Below are 21,873 nucleotides of genomic sequence, written 5' to 3' on the forward strand. Positions count from 1 at the left end.
ATTTCTAAAATCAGGAGGTTGCACATACACATCATGGCTTGTACCCCATAATGGATTTTTCCTCCAGAAACTTGTCCAATCCCCTTTTAAAGGCATCCAGGCCAGATGCCATCACCACATCCTGTGGCAAGGAGTTCTGTAAAGGTTCTGTAAAGATTCTGTAAAGGTGCTGATGGACAGTGGACAGCCTGCCAAAGCAGGTAAGCCTTGCACAGGGGGTAGATCAGGGCTGGGGGGTAGGGAAGGGTGGATGGGGGGCAGGCAGAACTGGGAGGAGATGGGGTCAGGGAATGGATGAATCGGCACCTAATCCAAACCCTCTTCTTGGGCCTAATCTGCCTTCATGGGTCAACACAGACTTGTACCAATAATATTGCTGGCACAAATCTGAGTTGGCCCATTGCTGCTGCTGGGTCTTACCCCAGGGGAGACAAATATCTGCTTATCCCAAGGAGACCTCCTTTAGGTAGGATGGAGCTGATAATCTTGCCAAAGTGATACTTTCTAAGAATCTTAGAAGCCATGCAGGTCCAGCGGTCAGCTTCACCCTGCCTAGATGGTTTAAACATTCTTTTAACCATGTGGGAGCTAAATGACAACCAACTTGCCTTCATGTCATCCAGTTTATATATTTGTTCCCTGTAGTGCAGGGATCTCTAAACATTTTGGCCAGAGGGCTGCATCAAATATCTGGTGTGGTGTGGAGGGCCGGAAAAACAATTTAAATATAAAATTTAAATAAATAAATTAGAGATGGAACTTAGAGGAGTGAATAAATGAATGAATGGGCTCATTCATTCAACCTCTTTGGCCCTCAGAACACCCTCCAGACATAATCAGAGCACAGTTCTGGTCATGTTCAGTTGAGTGGCCAGAGGCTTTCAGGGAACAAGAACAGGCCGGAAAGAGGCTTGCTGTGGGCCGCATCTGGCCCCCGGGCCAGGGTTTGGAGACCCCTGCTGTGGTGGATGGAAAGGTGAAGTAAGCACAGAGACCTGCGCTCCAGCTACAAGCTAGGAAGAAGAGCTGGAGTTGAAATTGTCCAGGAAATCAGAGTATACCTTCAACATGGGAATTCTCAGGCACAAGAGACAACTGCAACTTATTTTCCAAAACACAATGACTAAGTAGTTTATTTATAATTTCCTCTTCCTATTTCACTTTCAACCTCCTTTGATTCAATATTCATTCCTACTGGGACCCGTTGCTTTGTGTTAAGGGCTGAGAATTATTGGAGTAAGGAACTGACTTGGCAGCCTGCCTCTACACAGCAGGCCTGATGGGATTTCTCTAATGGAAGGAAAAGGAAAACTGGCAGGCAGCAATAAAAGTTGTGCACTCTGTAGTACAAATGCACCCCCATACTTCCTAGGATTTGTCCCTTTGCAGTTTATGGGGTTAAATTCTTCATCTACTTATGAACACATAACATATAAATACTGAGCCCACCCTTACAAGTAATTTAATTTCATGGAAAAAAATTGACTTTTAATTAAGGTTGGCATTTTGGCTTTTTTGTTGTTGCTGGAGTAGGTTTTGGAGTAGGTTTTTAAAGTAGTGTTTTGGAGTAGTCGTTAGTTGGATTGCAGTAGCATTTGAATGCTGGGAACCTGCAAACAGCAGTCAAATAAACATACCTTTATTACCATAGTAACAAGATGACACCTTCTCATCCCAGTAATGTACATTCTTGTGTCCTTCCCTTTTTTTCACCATTTAGTGACAGAAAATGCATACACAAACATGGGAAAAATGGGTTTGAAGGGAACTAAATTAGTGCTATTTGTGGAGAAAGAGAGAAGAAACTAGCAACTATTATATGAATCAATCTATAAATTTTTATTTACTGCACTTAACATACTTTGCCCCACCAAACACTCCTCTTAAATATGCGTTTTAGCCTTTCTTTCCTGACCCTCAACCACAAAGCTACAAAGACAAACACCGCACACCTACCTCAGAGTTAATGAGTGTCATTTTCCCATCAAGGCTTGTGTTGCTGCCTGCCAGGAAACATCAGTTGTCATGGTGATTTGATGCTCTTCTTTATTAGACCAGTTGCCATTAAGTAGCAGTATATTGCTTTATCCAGCTTTGAAGCATTCATTTTTTTTTTTTCTTTCTTGGTAAAAATGGTTAGTAGGTAGTTCAATCTTTGAATCCTTAAGTGGGAAACCCTGGCCTCTGAGCGGCCCGCTTGGAGGCAGGCTGTGCAGCATGGCCTCTCCCAGTTTGAAGAGACACTTGGCCAACAGACTGAGGCAAAGAGGCAAAGAAGGAAGGCCCATAGCCAGGGAGACAGACCAGGGACAGACTGCACTTGCTCCCAGTGCGGAAGGGATTGTGACTTCCGAATCAGCCCTTTCAGCCACACTAGATGCTGTTCCAGAACCACCTTTCAGAGCGCGATACCATAGTCTTTCGAGACTGAAGGTTGCCAACAAGAATATCAGTGGTCCCTGGCTGCAAGGATCTTGGTCTGCATGCACACAGGCCTTCCACCTATGGGTGTCTCAGTGTGGAAGACACCCAGAAATTTTAATAAATTTCTTCTGCCATATTCTTCTGCCATAACTTTTGCTAAACAGATTTACCCATTGGAAGATACAGGAAAACCCAGAGTTCATAAATGACAAAGTAAGATACATCTAGATGGCTCTGGTAGGATTTCTTGATTGTGACTCAACACACTCTTCTCCTTCTTCTTCATAGAAGTCATTTCCATGAAACTCGCTAATTTGGATCACCATATGTGAATATTTGGATCACCATATGTGAATATTGAACTATGGCCCCAACTTGGCCAGGATGACAACACCCTGTGGTATGGCAGCTACAGAATTGGAAGTTTCAGCTGCTGCTGATGGCACCCAGAAATCAGCCAGGAGTGTTGTCAGGATAGACTGAGAAGGTCCAAAAACTTCTTACTTGAGGAGGTAGAAGGACTATACCTATAGTTGGGGCTTAAAGATACCTGGGGATACCGAGTGGGAAGGAAGAAGTCCAGGGAGCAGAAGCTATACTTATTGCATAGCTGAGGATGACGGACTTCCTCTGTGTAGATACCTCTGTGATTTGGACCAGCATGAGGTTCCTAGAACGGAGAGCTCTGGCCTTGGCCTTGATGAAGGAAGGTGCAACTGTGAAGCAACAAGTTCCACAGCTGTCTAGGAAAGGAAAATTGCTAACTGGCTCTTAGTACAGCAGGCAGAACATGTGGTTGATCTCCTCCTCAGGTGACAGGATGCAGGTACCTCAAAACCAAGAAAGATTGTATATCTAGCTGTTTAAAGCTGCAACCCTAACCTCACTTTCCTGGGAGTAAGTCCCATTGAACACAATAGGACTGAGTAGACTTGCTTAGGATTGTGCCCTAAGTAAGTTAGAATGAACCAAGCACTCTTTTTCTTGGTAGACAGACATGGTTGCAGAGTGATGGTGATGTGAGTGGTGTCTCTGGTCTTGCTGACAGAGACAAAGATTGAGCTGCCATGTCTTGAGCCTTGGGGGTTTCTCACATCTCTGCCTGCTCTTGAGTTCTATGATGTGTTTCACAGTGCAGCTGTCCAAGTTGTGGCTGTGCCACAGAGTGTCTTGTGCAGCTTAGGGTGCTATGCCAGCTACAGTCCTTTCTGGTAAAGAACAGATCTGACTACAGCAGGACATCTTAATGACTAATGATGCCTCACTGTGCATGTACTCTTGGACCACTTCATCGTAGACTGAAAATAGACGACTAATATCTTTCATAGAGTCCTAGGTGAAGATGATATGATATAGGCATCAATGTGTATACTTATTCCACAATTGCCTGTTTTATGAGTTTAGCAGTTTGCTGTAGTGAGCCATAATCTATGAACTCTATTTGACCAGAACATAAATACATGTACATGTTAAAGGAAACAAGTCTCTGTCATACTCCTTTCAGATCTCTGAAAAATGGACCGTCTTCAGCAGACCATACTGAATTATAGGGGTACTTCTTTCTGAACACAGCCCTAGAGTTTGTGCACAAACCAGAATTTTAGATTCATTTTTAACACGCATTTCTTTTTGTCTCATTGAGAGAAAATGTAGCTTGTTTCATATACAAATGAAAAGAAATAAATTATCTGCTGTCCCTAACTGATCATAGCACAGCTGCAAATCCAGCTGTGTCTTTTCAGTTGCACGTTATCTTCAGTCACCACAGGACAATAAAGTGGGTTGAAAATAACTAAGCCAGCCATATGGAATTTAGTTTGCTTTTCCCTAGTTATGATGATTCAATAGTGCTGACAGCCTTGAGAAAGGGGGAAAAAAGTCTTGTTTTTGTCAGTAAACTATGTCATTTTGACTCAGGGCGTCGGGAGCAGCTTCTTACAACTGATTTGTTGATAGCAAAATAAGAATTTATTTGAAATACATCCTGGGGATTTTTTCCCCCCAGACAGACCACATTTTGTACTTTCAATTTTATAAATAGGAGAGTGGGATCTGCTGTTGCAAAATAAGCAGATTAATGGTCCATGCACTGTATGACAGTTTTCTATACTGGCACCGGCTTAGCAAGTGTTTTGGGTCAATTATCCGATCGTATCCAGAAAGAAAACAATTTTGTGAGACAGTATAATCTGAATCGTTTCCAGGTCCGGTTTTTCCTGTGGGTCACCATATCTGAAGCTGGAAAGTGTGTTTTTTGTTCTCAGGATACCTGAAATTGCTGTCATGAGATGAGAAGATACAAAGAGAAAGGATTGCTCTATTGATCAAGCAAAGGCAGCAGCCATGCTCCTTGTCTTTGTACTAGTCCTGGCTAATCCAGAGACCTCATACTGTCTGCCAATCACTGGAATTGACACTGTACAGTTCTATTTTCTCCTCTCCTTGATAAAGTATCTGAAGCCTGACAGTCAATGACAACTTTTTAGGCAAGGTACTAGGCTCATACCTTAACATTTCTGGTTCAAGCCGCAGAGACCCTGGCAGTGGTACCTGGGTTATCTTATTAGAATAAATATTCAGATGTGTAATAGTTTCACTTACATGCAACACATCTTCACTCAAATCATTTCCACTATCCAGAGTTTTGATAAACAGGACCACTATTATATGTAGACTTTGGTTAAGTTCAACTATTTAGATGTATAGACTTGGAGAAAATGTCACAAACCATTCATTTGTGAGGAGTGAAGAAACAGCCCTATGAAATCTCAGTTTTCTTCTGAATGGCTCTTTGAAATGGCTCAAGAGGTCTCTACCAGAGTCTTGGGGGGGGGGATTTTTTGAGAGAAAGGGGTGTCTGTCACCAGGATTCCCAGAAATAGTACAGCACAGTAGTTGCAAACAGTGCTCTGCTTTCTAAGTGTTGGTTTTATGTCACTTTACGCTTGAATGGGTGGGCCGTCTTAAAGAACAACTGTTGGAAATTATACAAAATTGAAAATTGAAGTTATTTACTATCCAAGCAGCCCAATCCTATCCTTTTCTCTGCCATAGCATGAATCCATTCCAAAATAGCCCTTTAGATGGTTCAAGTCTGAGGATAGAAAGGAGGAGTATCAGGAGACTCCAAAGAGGATAGCAGCCAGTGTAAGCCATCTACATTGGATGCCTTCCATCCCACATCTGGAATGTCCCCAACCCTCCCCAGTCCATCCCTATCTTCCCACCTATGCCCCATTCCGCTCACTCTTATTGATATGCCCTCCTTTTCACATGCGGGTTCCTCCCTGCCATCTGCGGCGGTGACCTGGAAGTGGTAGCTATGCACTTACAGAATGGCATTTGTAATACTGTAAAGCGCACAATTTACATAATTGACTAGTGACCAATGGTTCATCCAAGGAGTCAGAGACTCCAGCAACATTTCTGGTTCCCAACTGAATATTGCCATATGCTGGTAATTCTCCAGTGGTCTCTCCATCCTCTCCGAAGGTCAAGCCACAGAGATATCTCCCTTTGTAGAGCCAGCCTGTCCTCCTCAGCTACACCATGAGTATTGCTTCTGCTCCCTGAACACCTTCCTTGCTCCCTTGTGTCCATGTCCTCCAAAATCCTCCTTTCTTGAACACAGCCAGGAAAAGAAGCATCCCTACAGCTTCATTGAGTGTGTGATTTCCTTGCGCAAAATTGCTTGAGTAGTTAGAAGGTTGTGATTTCTGCTGACAGTTTTTTCAGAGCTTGACACTGGAGATGAAGAGGCATGTCAGCTGCAGGCATAGTGGATGTGCTTTCTACCCTGCTTGACTGCTCTATAAATGTTACGCCTGTTTTCACCCTAAACCACCTTTTACAAGAAACCATGTTGTACTAATGGCTGTTGGAAGAACTTGCATTCTCATGAGGGAATTGGGGGATTAGGAACATGTACCAGTTCTGCACATGTTCTTTCTTGGCCTCCTACTCCCCACCTGCTTGAACATTTTGAGAAAAGAAAAGATGAATGGGACAGATTCACATACAAATGTTGCTACTTGTTGCTGAGTCTTAAATTAGAATGCTTGATACAATTAGGCTAAATGGGTGATGTTGCTATGCTAATTTTTGATGGAGGCCCAGGCTACGTCTTTGCCCTGTGTGGTTTTAGCATTTATTACTTCGGTTTTGATATAAAGGGAAACATAATTTCTCGTGTGTGTACCTGGATGGATAAAATAAGTATTTGGACGGTTGAAATTGGAAGCTAGACTTTTGGCACAAGTATTATAACATGAACATTGTTCAGGTACCCACCACGAAAGACACAATACTATGTGATTTGGAGTAAGGTGAGCCATATTTATATAACATCTGATCAATTTGCGACTGCAGCAGGTTGCAGATTCTACCTAAATTCCTCCTCAAGTGTGGAAATCAGTGCTGGAAGAGACAGTTAACCTGCCCAGATCCACCTGGGCAAAACCACCCAGGCTCAACTTGAGGTTGCTCAGCTTTTCAGTGCCAAGCCCTGGAAAGGAGATCAAGGAAGCCAAATAGCTCTGCCTACCCCAAGCCAGACAGTTGCACCACTGATGTTCCTGGAGGGGGGGAGCAAAATGTTAAGTTTCTTCAGACCCCAGGCCACTGGTGTAAAGCTTTTGCAGCCACAGCTGGCTCTGAAGGCAAGGGGGAGGGGCTGCTTTACACCAGCAGCCTGGTGCTTGAAGAAACTTAGCATGTTGCCCCCCCCCCCTTCCAGGAACACCAGTGATTGGTACACCTTGCCATTCAAGCTTTCGGAATCACTAATCAGTGTCCCCAAGCCAGACCATGTCTTGAGATCAGTTCTCATTTTCCCTTTGACTCTTGCTTACTTAACGTTAGACACTAAACTCCTATCCCTACACCCTGCCTTGCACTGTACCGCCAAATAGGGAGGCTAGCATGGAGTTTCCCTTCCCCCTGTCCCAAATACCACCAACAGGGTTCTAAGGACCCACTGCAAACCAGATATCAATCAGATATCAGAGAGGTGCATACCGTTGGCCTAAATAAGGTGGGCTGTGAGTGAATGGTGGCTCACTGGGAAACAACTGCCCTACCTTATTCCAAAAACTAATATCCAAAGTTCTTGTTGACCATTCCCTGAATCTACTCGGTTGCATAGCTGGTGCAAGTCTGAAGACCAAGAAAGGCAGATCAAAGTCAGGGAGGGGGGTAGGTTATCATCAGCACTGCTGCTGCAGATACTGCCTCCTTCCTGACCTTGGTCCACCCTCCTCCCCACTCCAGTTTCTGCCCTGTTCCACCACCATTGCTTGCTTACTGGTGCCAGGGCTCTTTCTCCACTGCTGGCATACAGGCCTGTCGACTCACTGTGGGGGCCAGGCTGTGCTGTACAACATGTCATACTTTGCAAGAGCCGTAAAGCATCTTACACTTGCGGAACACTAGTTCTGGCAGTATAAGGCCTGTTAGGCTTGAGCTGTAAGTAAGCTCACTTGCTTTACACCGTATTTTATTTAAAAGGAAACAGTTCAAGGAAATGCCTGAATTTCCACAGGAACAAAAGCAAACACCACTTCCAAGTGTATCTTGTATTTCCAATATTTTGGGCTTTTTCGTTACTATTGTTCACATCAGTTGACTTGCGCTTCAGTCAGCTTCACATTTATCGGGTCCGCTCGCTTACATGCCAATGAAGTGATGACAAGGTCCTTGTTCGAATTTGCATTTGGCAGCTGCAAGCTCCTTCATCAAGATTCTTAGAAGAAACATTGTCAGTTCCGATAAGTGCAATATTTCAGATGCAGTGGAAACAAATTCTTGAAGGTCATGGAAATACACTTGTCTTTTCTTTTCATGAAGGAGGGCATATCTGTGTTTGTTAAATTAATTTATTCCAGCTAGAGCCACAAAAAGGCCACAAGCGCTGTGGCTTTATTGGAATACAGCCTAACCATGTTTTCCCTTCGGTATATCATAATCAGAACAAAAGCAAAACCTCCCTGGTGTCTTTCTCTACTGCTCCAGATTTGACTTACTTCTTTTCCTTGGGGAACTCCTTGTGATTTCTGTGGAAATGAAGGCTGCAGTCACATAGGAACAATTTGGTTTTTTATGGTGAGTCTTCATAATAGGAGCCAATTTTGCATCTCATATACAAGTTTATAAATGAGAAGTGTGATTAAAAATTGCACGTCAGAAGCATTGCACATGCAATTATAATCTTCACTTGCTAAGGTTTGCCAGGGCATGAAAGAGCTGCAGATTGTTTTTGCTTTATAACAAGGAGCTAATATGTGCGTGTTTTAAGAAATGAAAGTCCTAGAAAGGGAAAGTCTCTGTCTTGATGTCAGTCTACAGCTCAGATGCAAATCTAGCTATATCTTCAGGTGGAACTTTCACAAATCTTGGAAGTCAGTCTTGAGCCACGATAAGGTTGAACAGCAGCTGGAACCAATGTCCATGGAATGGGTAATGTAGGAAACACCCACAAATTCCTCACTGGTAAGGGTCTATACAACATTGGTCTGTTTGAACATAATAAATTCTACTTCTGATGCTAATACAGTCTTGGATAGTAATGGTAAAGATCATCCATCAGTAGAGTCAGAATATGATTCATTGTCTTTTGCAATCTAATTCTAAGGAACTTATAAAACAAAATTTCAGGTGAATTTGCAAATTTTGAAGTGTTCTAAGAGCAACCAAAATAAAAAAGTGTTAATCAGACAGATGACACTTCTTGGAGAAGTATTGACCGCCCTATATCTAATTTAGGTGATCTGCCCTAATTTAGAAACATATGAAGATGAGTCACTATTGCACTGGGCATAACAAAAAAAGATAAAGTCTTCCTTCTTTCTATAATAGTAATCACCAGGAAGCCAAATGAGCAGCTTATTTCAAAGTGGAACGAGGGAAAGCCACTCAGTGACACAGCTGTGTCATTCTTTGCTTTAATAAAACTTCTTGCTGTTTGCTCAGGAGTGACTGTGCTGGTGTGCATCTTAGGGCTCAGTCCTAACCCCTTATGTCAGTGCTTTCCAGCACTGGCATAGCGGTGCCAATGGGGCATGTGCTGCATCCTACAGTTGGGTGTCACTCACGGAGGCCTCCTCAAAGTAAGGGAATGTTTATTCCCTTACCTCGGAGCTGCATTGCCCTTATGTCAGTGCTGGAAAGCACTGACATAAGGGGTTAGGATTGTGCCCATAGTCACAGTGTGTTGTCATCTGCTGCTCTCTCATGACTAAAGTTATGTTGGTCTTTACCAGGAATACTCTGCTAGCTGAAGATTCTGAATAAATTCTTGGGTTCTGCTTGTCCCTTGAGCTTATAAGCATCCTTGCAACTCCACCATACTTTCAAAGAAGAAAAGATAACAAAAGTGACAGGTTTGAAGAGAAGGTTCCAAGCAATGGCATCCAATAAGACTTGGAGGCATACTGCAAAAGAAGATTTATGTGGATTCCAAGTCAGATAGTATATCAGAGTGAACTCAAACACTGGCGATTGGGACTATTACAGCCAAACTGCACATGAGATAGGAGATCCACGACTGTATTTGTGAATGTTACTTATATGCAAAGTTGGGGGTCGGAGCGGCATGGAGCAGGAAAGGGAGGACTCTTCAGTCATTCTCCCCTGCACCATTTTCCCATTCTAAAATGATCTTCCCTTCCCTACCCCCTTAGTCCAGTTGCTTTTTGTGTTCTTGGTTAAAAAAACAAGTATCTGCACTTTTCCTGCAGCAGGAAAATCTCATTACACTACAAATTGCACTGGGTTGCACTACAAATATAAACTGGGTTACTTGCAGGGATATATTGATGATGTATAACACATGATAGTAAAGCAGTGTGATTTCTAATTTATATTATTAAAGGAAGTTCTTTCCGGGGAAGTACATCAGTAGACTCAGTAGTATTTCAATTTCTGGTGGAAATGTGACTATTATGGATATGAATGGTGCAGACACCTGGTTGTCGGTTTTATTATTGATCTTGCACCTGATGGTATTGTTTGGAAATTTGGGTTTACTGATGCTTGCATTTTGTTACTATTTTACTATGCCTTTGGATTGTTTTTAATCGTTTGCATTGTTAGCTTCCTTGGAATTTTTAGGAAAGAATGCTGGATAGAAATCCTTAAATAGTAGTAAAAAAACATAGATAGCTGCTTAGATCCTTTCTATTTAAACCTATTGCTTCTTCTAAGCTAAGAAACCCAGAGATACAGATGAAGGGACAAATCCTAACCAACTTTCCAACACTGAGGTAAGGGCAATGCAACTCTGAGGTAGAGAACAAACATTGCCTTACCTTGAGGAGGCCTCCATGACTGCCCCCCTCCCCACTGCAGCACATGCCCTACTGGCACAGCTATGCCAGTGCTGGAAAGTTGGTTAGAATTGTCCCCTTGGTTCCAATTATACTCCTCTGACTGACATTTGTACACAAACACAAATTGATTGTCTTGGATAAGGAGTGGAACATCAGAGCTATGAACATGCATGAAATCACTGATACAGTTTTGCTAACTGGTAATAGGGTCCAACAGAGGAAAGTGCAGTGGGTAATTTGTACCCAGGCCCAGGGTCAAAAGGGAGGCCCAGGAGCCAAAGAAAGAGGTCTGGAAATTTCCTGGGATCTTAACATTTTCAGATCTCACCTGGACTTGCTGCCCCCACAGGATGCTGGGGACGCTACCACAGGTGTGCAGCAGTAGCGGCTGCCTCAAGCCATATATCCCGAACCAAGGAATGCATATGTGACACTCCTTCACAGTGTCAAATCTGTCACTGGACTGGACAGGAGGAAACTGTCCTGCTACAGTAGCTCTTTGACTTGCGGATCCACTTACCATGAAGGAGTGTATAGGAGCTCAGGGACACAGCTGCAGGGTTACAACTGCTGCAGAAGTACATTTTGGTACACACAAGACACTTTCCATTCTAGTGTGAGCCGAAACACAAAGATGCTGTAATGATTTTCTGTATTTAAAAGATTTTAGAGACATTAAGAGTGTGTTTGGTTTTCCATATTACTGTATCTAGCTGTCGATGCCATGCAGGTGGTAGACCTTGGCTCCTAAGTGGGAAGCCCAGTAGACCTGGTAAAGACTTTTCTGATTGTCACCATCTTCACCCCATCCTGTTTTCCTGTCCCATTCTGCCCACCCCTTCACCACCCTTTCCTTGCCCTGTTTTTCCGCCTCCCCTTTGGAAACTTTGTACCCCCTGATAAAATTTCTCTCAGAAGCCCAAACTAGTAAAATTTGTGGTTTTCCATTTCCCAGAAGGGACAATCTTGATTAAGTTAGGCTGCAATCCTATCCACACTTACCTGGGAATAAGCACTATTGACTATAGTGGGAGAATTCTGAGTAGGCATGCACAGGATTGGGCTCTTGGTCACTCTGGAATTATATGGCTTACACAGATGAACCAATCTCATAAGCAGTGAAAGCTGCCCACCAAAGTACTGTGTAACTGGGAACAAGCTTGGATGGACAAGAAGTAGTGTTACCTGAGCAGGGAAGATCAAAGCACCAAATGGAGACTGTAAAATAATGACTAGGTGGATTGCATGCTACTCTCTCTACACATCTGCTGACCACTCACAATTTTTATTTTGTTTAATATCCAGTGCTGAACAATTATTTTTGAACAGGAGACTGTGAATTTTGGTTATCCTCTTGTTTGAAATTTCCAAGCCATACAGCAACTGTAGCTATTAAAATTCTACAGGGCCTTGATATTTTTAATGACCTCTTCTCTTCCTGCCCCCTGCTATTATACATCTTGCTTACTGTTAATAACATTTACATCACACACCTTCATGCCTAGCAATGTGCAGCTTGGGGGGTAACGTGATCAGCTGTCAGTCTAGAATAAACAGGTTTTTTCGACATCTGTTCCCCTGTTTCTTCGATTAAACTTCTCTTCACTGTCTGTGACAAACTCCAGATGTCAAATGGCCCAGGATATTGTTTTAATTACATCTTTTATTGTCATCATGGCTCTGCGCCAGTTGTCATCTTCTGCTATACTTAGCCTTGGACCTTGAGCAAACTTGGGCTCTTAGACAGAACTTTGACCCTCAGTAGGATCCCCTCTGGGGTTTTGTCAAGAAATAGAACTTGTAATTTTATTTCTGAGGTGTTACCTGCTGTTCTACCTGATGGTGTTGGCTCATATACGGAAACTTCACAGAGTATTTCAGACATCTATGGAGTTTCTGGACAACTTCTGTATATATTGGCATGCATATGCACTTTTTGCACCAGTAGTGGAATGTTCTATTTCTACTAACTGTGAATAATCTAGTCCTGTGAAGATGCTGCCAAGAGAAGTAGCAAGATTGGTTAGTTTTCTCACTTATGAAAAGTCCGTTCCCTGCAGAGATGAAACGGACAAGGGATTTTTAAAAGCCCTATCAATTTCACATTTTCTGAGAAGGGACTTCTCTTGATCTCTTGCAACGATGGTATGGGACAAAATCTTGGGGGATGTGGGTGGTAAGAGGGACAAAACCTTGTTAATTTAATTTCAACTCTCTGCAGCCTCTCACCACCAAAACAGTTTGTTATACCACGTTGTCCAGTGGTATCAAATCAGTGGGGAAATAGCTTTAAAGACCTGCTTCCAGGTTTCTTGCTCCTCCATTGTCACCCAAAATGCATTGATATATAGACACTATACTGCATTCAATCACTAGTTGGGGTGAATAATGGAATCTAATAAAATAATTTCATTCAATTAGATTTAACTATTCACCCCATCTAGTGGCTGAATGTGGTACAGTATCTATATGATGCATTCTGGGGCAATGGAGGAGCAAGAAACCCAGAAGTGGGTCTTTAAAACTATCTTTAACCCCAAGAATCTTGCAACCAGTGCAGTTTAACAGCGTGAAGGCAGGGAATTGGGTTTGGTGCTTTTTTCTTTGTTACAAGGCACTTAAATGTGGGCCCTGGTGTCAGTGGTGAGTCAAATCAATGGATGCCAAATCAGTGGATACTGAGGTCCCACCTGTATCTGTAAAATGTTAGGCATCCAATTGTATCCATTTTTTAAAATTCAGTTGGTATGCAAGAGGGTTTGTGCTTCAAAATTTTTTCCCAATGTAAGTGGAATTTTTTAAAAAAATCATAGTCAAGTGGGAAACCCAGGCCTCTGAGCGGCCCGCCTGGAGGCAGGCTGTGCAGCATGGCCTTTCCCAGTTTGACGAGACACTTAGCCAACAGTCTGAGGCAAAGAAAGAAGGCCCATAGCCAGGGAGACAGACCAGGGACAGACTGCACTTGCTCCCAGTGTGGAAGGGATTGTCACTCCTGAATTGGCCTTTTCAGTCACACTAGACGCTGTTCCAGAACCACCATTCAGAGCGCAATACCATAGTCTTTCGAGACTGAAGGTTGCCTACAGTCGTAAGTAGGAGTCAGGATACTTTTCTTCACATATACAGTGGAACTACAATGCTTTCATAGGAAATTATACCTGGTAGAGTACTGGAAGAGAGGGAAAAGGGGAGCCTCACTAAGTTAAATGTAGGGGGGATATGCAAAGCATTTAGCAGGTGCTAAAAGTTCACATTTTTTCAGAGGGGATCAAAATTCCTGGCCCAAGGAAGTTTCACCCAGGAAGCTTCATGGCTGAACATGGAACTTCCAGGTTAAAGTCCAACGACCAAACCACTACACCATCGCGGTTCTCATATGCATCTGTTTATCTTTTCATTCGCTTTAGCCACTTCATCCACCAACAAATTTAGGAGGATTTAAAAATATGGTAGATGGTTTGATAAAAACACGTTTTAAAAAGAGTGCATCTGTGCAAGTGTATAAGGAAATGATGGGTTTCATTTTAGAAGTCAATCAAAAATTACAGTCAGATGTATTCCTGATTCATTCAAATTATTTTAGAAGGCTAGTTTATGGCTGTGCATTAAATGAAAATGAAGAAAATTAAAACTGAAAGATTACAGGAACTCTTGTCAATTTTCAGTATTACTGTAAGTCTGAGATATTGTTGCTAGGATATAATTCATGTATAATTAAGCAATATGAGTCTTCTCTCTCCAAATGTTTAATATTGCTGCAGGAGTTAATGTACTGTACTTGCACTTGACAAATTGTTTGGGGTGGATTTTTTTGCATGAAGGCATTTGGGCAGATACTGGGAATGCATTAACAACAGTCGAAAGCCGTTAGATTGTTGAACAGTCACTTAAAACAAGTGTTTCTCCACAAGTTCACCTTGAAATCAGGACAAAGCACTGGAGGAATTAATGGGGAAAAGTTGTGAGCTGTCCCAGTGAGAGGATGTTCAGACCATGAACTAATAGGCTTTTTCTGTCACAGAAAGCCTATGCCTGAGAGCCAATATTCCCTTCCCTCCTTCCTAAATGCAAGTTAAGAAAGTAAATGGTGTGGCTGAAATGAAAGGCTATAATGCTTAAGAGCCCAATCCTGAACAGTGCGCACTGGCTTACCGCCAGTCCAGCGCCAGGCTTACCTGTGCTAGCTCAGCGGTTGCACGGACTGCGCAGTAAGTAGGGGCGGGGAGGGGGTGGGGGAGGAGGCATTCTGAGGAGGGGGGAGGCAGGTGGAGATAGGGCAGGGAGGAGGCATGACCAGGAGATGGGGAGAGTGTGGGTGGGAGGCATGCCAGGAGGAGGAAGGGAGGAAGGTGGGTCCCATGGAGTTCCACTCCTCCGGATCCTGCATGTTTGTGTGGGGCTTGGCGACCTACACGAATGCCTTTACCCTGCCTTTACTTGAATAGCCCCATTGTGGGTCTACTTCCCTGACTCAGGAGAAGGGGATGGTCCCTTTCTCCCGAGGTGCCGCCTGCGGTAGCCTGTGGAGCACAGGATCTGGCAGCACCCATTTTCGGTGCCGTCGAAGCTGCATGCCATGGGAGCTCAGGATTGGGCTGCCCTCCATCTGCACGCTTGTGTGGCAGTAAATCCCACTGAAATCAGTGGGGATTACTTCAGAGTAAACAGGGGGCGTGCTATCGTCCTCCAGACCAGAAATCTGATGGGGACCTTGAAATGAGGAAACAGATCAGGGAGGTGACAAGGAGGGACAGGGTTGTAATCATGGGGGACTTCAATTATCCTCATATTGACTGGGTCAATTTGTGTTCTGGTCACGATAAGGAAACTGGATTTCTTGACGTGCTAAATGACTGTGGCTTAGATCAGCTAGTCACGGAGCCCACCAGAGGACAGGTGACTCTGGATTTAATATTGTGCGGTACGCAGGACCTGGTTAGAGATGTAAATGTTACTGAGCCATTGGGGAACAGTGATCATGCTGCGATCCGTTTTGACGTGCACGTTGGGGGAAGAATACCAGGCAAATCTCTAACAAAAACGCTTGACTTCCGACGGGCGGACTTCCCTCAAATGAGGAGGCTGGTTAGAGGGAGGTTGAAAAGGAAGGTAAAAAGAGTCCAATCTCTCCAGAGTGCATGGAGGCTGCTTAAAACAACAGCAATAGAGGCCCAGCAGAGGTGTATACCGAAAAGAAAGAAGGGTTCCACTAAATCCAGGAGGGTGCCTGCATGGCTAACCAGCCAAGTTAGAGAGGCTGTGAAGGGCAAGGAAGCTTCCTTCCGTAAATGGAAGTCTTGCCCTAATGAGGAGAATAAAAAGGAACATAAACTGTTGCAAAAGAAATGTAAGAAGGTGATACTGGAGGCCAAGCGAGACTATGAGGAACGCATGGCCAGCAACATTAAGGGGAATAATAAAAGCTTCTTCAAATATGTTAGAAGCAGGAAACCCACCAGAGAAGCGGTTGGCCCTCTGGATGGTGAGGGAGGGAAAGGGGAGATAAAAGGAGACTTAGAGATGGCAGAGAAATTAAATGAGTTCTTTGCATCTGTCTTCACGGCAGAAGACCTCGGGCAGATACCGCTGCCCGAACGGCCCCTCCTAACCGAGGAGTTAAGTCAGATAGAGGTTAAAAGAGAAGATGTTTCAGACCTCATTGATAAATTAAAGATCAATAAGTCACCGGGCCCTGATGGCATCCACCCAAGGGTTATTAAGGAATTGAAGAATGAAGTTGCAGATCTCTTGACTAAGGTATGCAACTTGTCCCTCAAAACGGCCATGGTGCCAGAAGATTGGAGGATAGCAAATGTCACGCCTATCTTTAAAAAGGGAAAGAGGGGGGACCCGGGAAACTATAGGCCGGTCAGCCTAACATCCATACCGGGTAAGATGGTGGAATGCCTCATCAAAGATAGGATCTCAAAACACATAGACGAACAGGCCTTGCTGAGGGAGAGTCAGCATGGCTTCTGTAAGGGTAAGTCTTGCCTCACAAGCCTTATAGAATTCTTTGAAAAGGTCAACAGGCATGTGGATGCGGGAGAACCCGTGGACATTATATATCTGGACTTTCAGAAGGCGTTCGACACGGTCCCTCACCAAAGGCTACTGAAAAAACTCCACAGTCAGGGAATTAGAGGACAGGTCCTCTCGTGGATTGAGAACTGGTTGGAGGCCAGGAAGCAGAGAGTGGGTGTCAATGGGCAATTTTCACAATGGAGAGAGGTGAAAAGTGGTGTGCCCCAAGGATCTGTCCTGGGACTGGTGCTTTTCAACCTCTTCATAAATGACCTGGAGACAGGGTTGAGCAGTGAAGTGGCTAAGTTTGCAGACGACACCAAACTTTTCCGAGTGGTGAAGACCAGAAGTGATTGTGAGGAGCTCCAGAAGGATCTCTCCAGACTGGCAGAATGGGCAGCAAAATGGCAGATGCGCTTCAATGTCAGTAAGTGTAAAGTCATGCACATTGGGGCAAAAAATCAAAACTTTAGATATAGGCTGATGGGTTCTGAGCTGTCTGTGACAGATCAGGAGAGAGATCTTGGGGTGGTGGTGGACAGGTCGATGAAAGTGTCGACCCAATGTGCGGCGGCAGTGAAGAAGGCCAATTCTATGCTTGGGATCATTAGGAAGGGTATTGAGAACAAAACGGCTAGTATTATAATGCCGTTGTACAAATCGATGGTAAGGCCACACCTGGAGTATTGTGTCCAGTTCTGGTCGCCGCATCTCAAAAAAGACATAGTGGAAATGGAAAAGGTGCAAAAGAGAGTGACTAAGATGATTACGGGGCTGGGGCACCTTCCTTATGAGGAAAGGCTACGGCGTTTGGGCCTCTTCAGCCTAGAAAAGAGACGCTTGAGGGGGGACATGATTGAGACATACAAAATTATGCAGGGGATGGACAGAGTGGATAAGGAGATGCTCTTTACACTCTCACATAATACCAGAACCAGGGGACATCCACTAAAATTAAGTGTTGGGCGGGTTAGGACAGACAAAAGAAAATATTTCTTTACTCAGCGTGTGGTCGGTCTGTGGAACTCCTTGCCACAGGATGTGGTGCTGGCGTCTAGCCTAGATGCCTTTAAAAGGGGATTGGACAAGTTTCTGGAGGAAAAATCCATTATGGGGTACAAGCCATGATGTGTATGCGCAACCTCCTGATTTTAGAAATGGGTTATGTCAGAATGCCAGATGCAGGGGAGGGCACCAGGATGAGGTCTCTTGTTATCTGGTGTGCTCCCTGGGGCATTTGGTGGGCCGCTGTGAGATACAGGAAGCTGGACTAGATGGGCCTATGGCCTGATCCAGTGGGGCTGTTCTTATGTTCTTAGGAATAGGATTGGCTGCATGAAAACTAAAATGAGCAGAAGCTGGCCTTAAGTTTTAATCAGCGGTTGCCCTGGCTGATCTGCTGCCTGAAAGAAGCAAATGTGCTGCTGCCTCTCAAAAAGTGCAAGTGGGAACTTTGGAGATGTGAACCCAGGTGCATGCACACTTTGGTCATTTTATCAGAACTCGTTTTTCTTCCCTTGACGTTCGTCTGATGTTTGGGCCAAGCAGGGCATTTGCAGTGGTAAAGAAGCAAGGTGGTCTTTTGTACATGATGGCCCGACTTGTGTGTCTCTACTAATCCCATCGACCCCCTGCTTAAATTGCACACGTTGTCACTGGCGACACACAGCTTGTAGCACTGAGGGTGTTCCCAGCTGGAACTGTTTGTTGCAGAACCTCAAAGGAAGTTCCTCCTTATCGCATTTACAAACACAGTATATCTGAACATGTGTGCCTCCACCATTTAAAATACGATCCTACATTAAACCATTCCCCCCTGAAAAAATCTATTTAGATGTATAGAACTTTGTCAGAGGCATCAAAGTGAGGCAGATCATGAAGCTGTTAAATGTAAAATATATTCATATCCCCCCGAAAAAGAAAAGAAAATGTGTAATATATGTAGATGTTTGAAAGCAGTGTTACATCTCATTTTAAACTGTTTGAACTAAATATCTCAAAATCTAAGTGTGCCTCTATAGCAGTCCCTTGAGTATTTTTGTCCTCATCCAATTGGTGTTTTTCCCCCTATTGTATTTACAATTTATTTTCTATTGTTATATTGTATTTTTCTACTTTTTCTCTATTGGAGAGAGAGAGAGAGAGAGAGAGAGAGAGAGAGAGAGAGAGAGAGTCTGTCTGTCAGTGTGTGTGTATTTAAATCTATAAATTGTAAGCTGCGTTGGGCATCTGCTTCAGCAGAGGAAAGGTGGAGTAGAAATCTTTTAAATCATAATTTTAGATAGCCCAGCTAAGGACCTGTGTTCTAACCCTTAGTATTTGATTGCTGCGTTCCATCAATGGAAGGGAAATCTTCACAAATGCTCCGTAGCATGGCATGCACAAAACTGCTCTTCCATTGAATTCAAATCTCAATGTGCAAAACCAGAGCACCCCCCAGAACTGCTGCTAGTTAAGGACAGTGAAGAATTAATGCCTGTTTGTAAATATATTGTGGCTGGGATATAAACCACACTCTCTGTTACCTTGACAATAGTGTCCTCCTCTGAACTCAAGGAGATTTACATTGGAACAGCCATGCATAGGATTGCACTGTACCTCTCTTATTTTAATTTGCATACCAATGTAATATAGATTAAATGTAAGGGTTTTCTAGCTATTGATTTTCTAGCTTTTTTTTTTTAATCCATATGTTTTGCATCCATTATTTCCCTTCAACACCTACATTTGCAATTGCTTTAAAAATACTGTTAGAGGTTGTTCAGATGAGATCAGTGCTTTAGTAATCCTCAACAATGTCAGTCTTCTCAGCTAAAAACTGAAACTTCATTTCTTGGCATCTTTTGCATTACTTTTGTGGAAACAGGAGATAGATTTATGGGGGGTGGTAACTGCTGACCTAAGGGAATACTGCAGTTAGGAATGCCTGGAGAAGGCATTTGCATTTGTATTGCTGATCCAGCAAGAGCTCCCCCTTCAGTACAAGGGCTCATCCTGTAGGCAAAGCTGAGGGTAGGAAGAAAAAATAGAGGTTAGATGGGTTCAGAACAGACTCACAACATAAGAAATATAACCTAAAGCCAGATAAATGATGGAATGGATTTAGGCTGGGACATGACAGCCATAGAATTACACATAATTGTTCACATCACATTGCAGAAATGGCAATACACTTCTTGCATGTTTGCTTTTTATAATATTTACTTGCAGAACTGGAAAGAATTAGAGGGTCCTTTACTCCAAAGCCTTTGATTGCCCCTTTTTCTTATCTGGATTTCTTGTAACTAATCCTGATCATTGTCTTTAACAGCAGCCTGATAGACACTAAGTTTGCAGAGGATGCATTTTTCTGGAATTGAGAAGAACAACTCAGACAGGAGTGGGTAGGGACGGACATTTCACCTCTGTGCCAGAACAAGCATCACTTACTAAGAGCTCAATCCTATCCTGTGCTGGAACAGGCAAGCCAGGAGGCTTGCACTGTATCCAGTGCAGGATAGTGGCCATAAGCAGCTCAGCCAGAGTCAAGGGGAAACATTTTCCCTTACCTCCAGGTAAGGGCTGCTGGCCCCTATGGGTCTCCTCGGACTTGTACCACTTCTTGAGGTGGCGCAAGTCTGAGGAGAGAGGAGCGGCTTGAAGCTGCTCTGTTCTCACTGGGAATTGGGGTTGAGATCCGACAAAACTGCTGGATTCCAGCCCTGCTTCCCACTCCCCACCTGCCCGCCCCCGGGGCCGCCCACCACCTGCTCTCCCCTCGCCCAGGAACGCCTCCCTCCTGGCTCCTCCCTGCCTCCCCCCACCTACCTTTTCTTCTTGTGTTGGCCCAGCCAGGCCGACATAAGTCAGAGAGCAGAAGCCGGTGCGGAGGCTTGCGTCAGCCTTCGTAAGCCAACATTTCTTGGAGCGCCAGCCCGGCTTCCTCTCAAGGAGGTGCAGGCGTGCCTTACGGCATGTTTGCAACCCGGGGCAAGGGACTTGCGTCGGCCCCTGGGCATCTTTGGATTGCGTCCTAACTGTCTGAGTGTCAGGCTGTTGTTAAATGTATGAGACTACAGCCAGGACATGCTGGAACTCGGTGCGCTCATCTGCAATATACTGTGTGTGGTCCCTCTGATCATGAGTCTGAGCAAGGATCATTCCCTCAAAAGATCTGAGTCATGGACTTCATTACAACTAGAGTTTGAAGTATGGGGAGGTGATGATACTGGTTTGGAGTTAGTCCTTCCCTCTGATGTGGCTGGCAGGAAGTCAGAGCAGGGACAAAAAGAAATAAAAGAAAAAAAAATGAAAGTAAGGGCTGTGAAAGCAAGAGTAGAAATCAAACAAGCAATTTATTCTGTACTCACCTTACTGTTTGGTCGGTCATCCTGGTCACTCCATTGATTAAAAAAAAACTTGTTTATTTTCTATTCAGGTGCATTCAAAATGAAAGAATCTGAAAATTTTCCACTCTCCCATATAAACTTCAGTAGCCTTTCTGACACGCATTCCTGGTTCCGTAAATTCTTTCATTCTCAGAAACTGAAAGCATCCCTGACTAGTTTTCTGCCAGTGGCTGTTTCTTCTCCTTCTGAATCTTTAATTAACATTCCATCTTGTTTACAGGGTTTTCAGCTTGTATGTACTTTGCCAACATATTACATTTTTGTAAGATATATTAGACTAGCTAAATAAAATACTCAGAATTTTTGAAAAAGTTACCCTGTTCTTTAACTTAATGGATCTTTGAAATGATATTTAAAAAGAGCACAGCGACATCAAAAGATAGGCAACCTAGAACTTCATGCGTCCTTCAGTTGTTCCTTTGTGCTTCATATTATTGTTTTAAATTAAATTACTGATTCTTTAGCAAGAGCCTCTTTAAAAAAAAAGAAAAGAAATGAAGCCACATTTACTTTCCCCCACAATGCTTCATAATTAACATTTTGGCAGCTGTGTGCTTTCTGAAAGTTAAGCCTGGTCTTAAAAGCCTACTGAGTCTTATACTTACTTCAGGAGTTGGAAGTTATTTTTGTACATAAAACAAGCAGTGAATGATTTTAAGTTATTTAAAATGATTAGTTGTGCATGATTAAGAGTGACTAATAATCCCTAATCA

The sequence above is a fragment of the Tiliqua scincoides genome, chromosome 1, assembly GCF_035046505.1.
Source record: "Tiliqua scincoides isolate rTilSci1 chromosome 1, rTilSci1.hap2, whole genome shotgun sequence".
Taxonomy (NCBI): Eukaryota; Metazoa; Chordata; class Lepidosauria; order Squamata; family Scincidae; genus Tiliqua; species Tiliqua scincoides.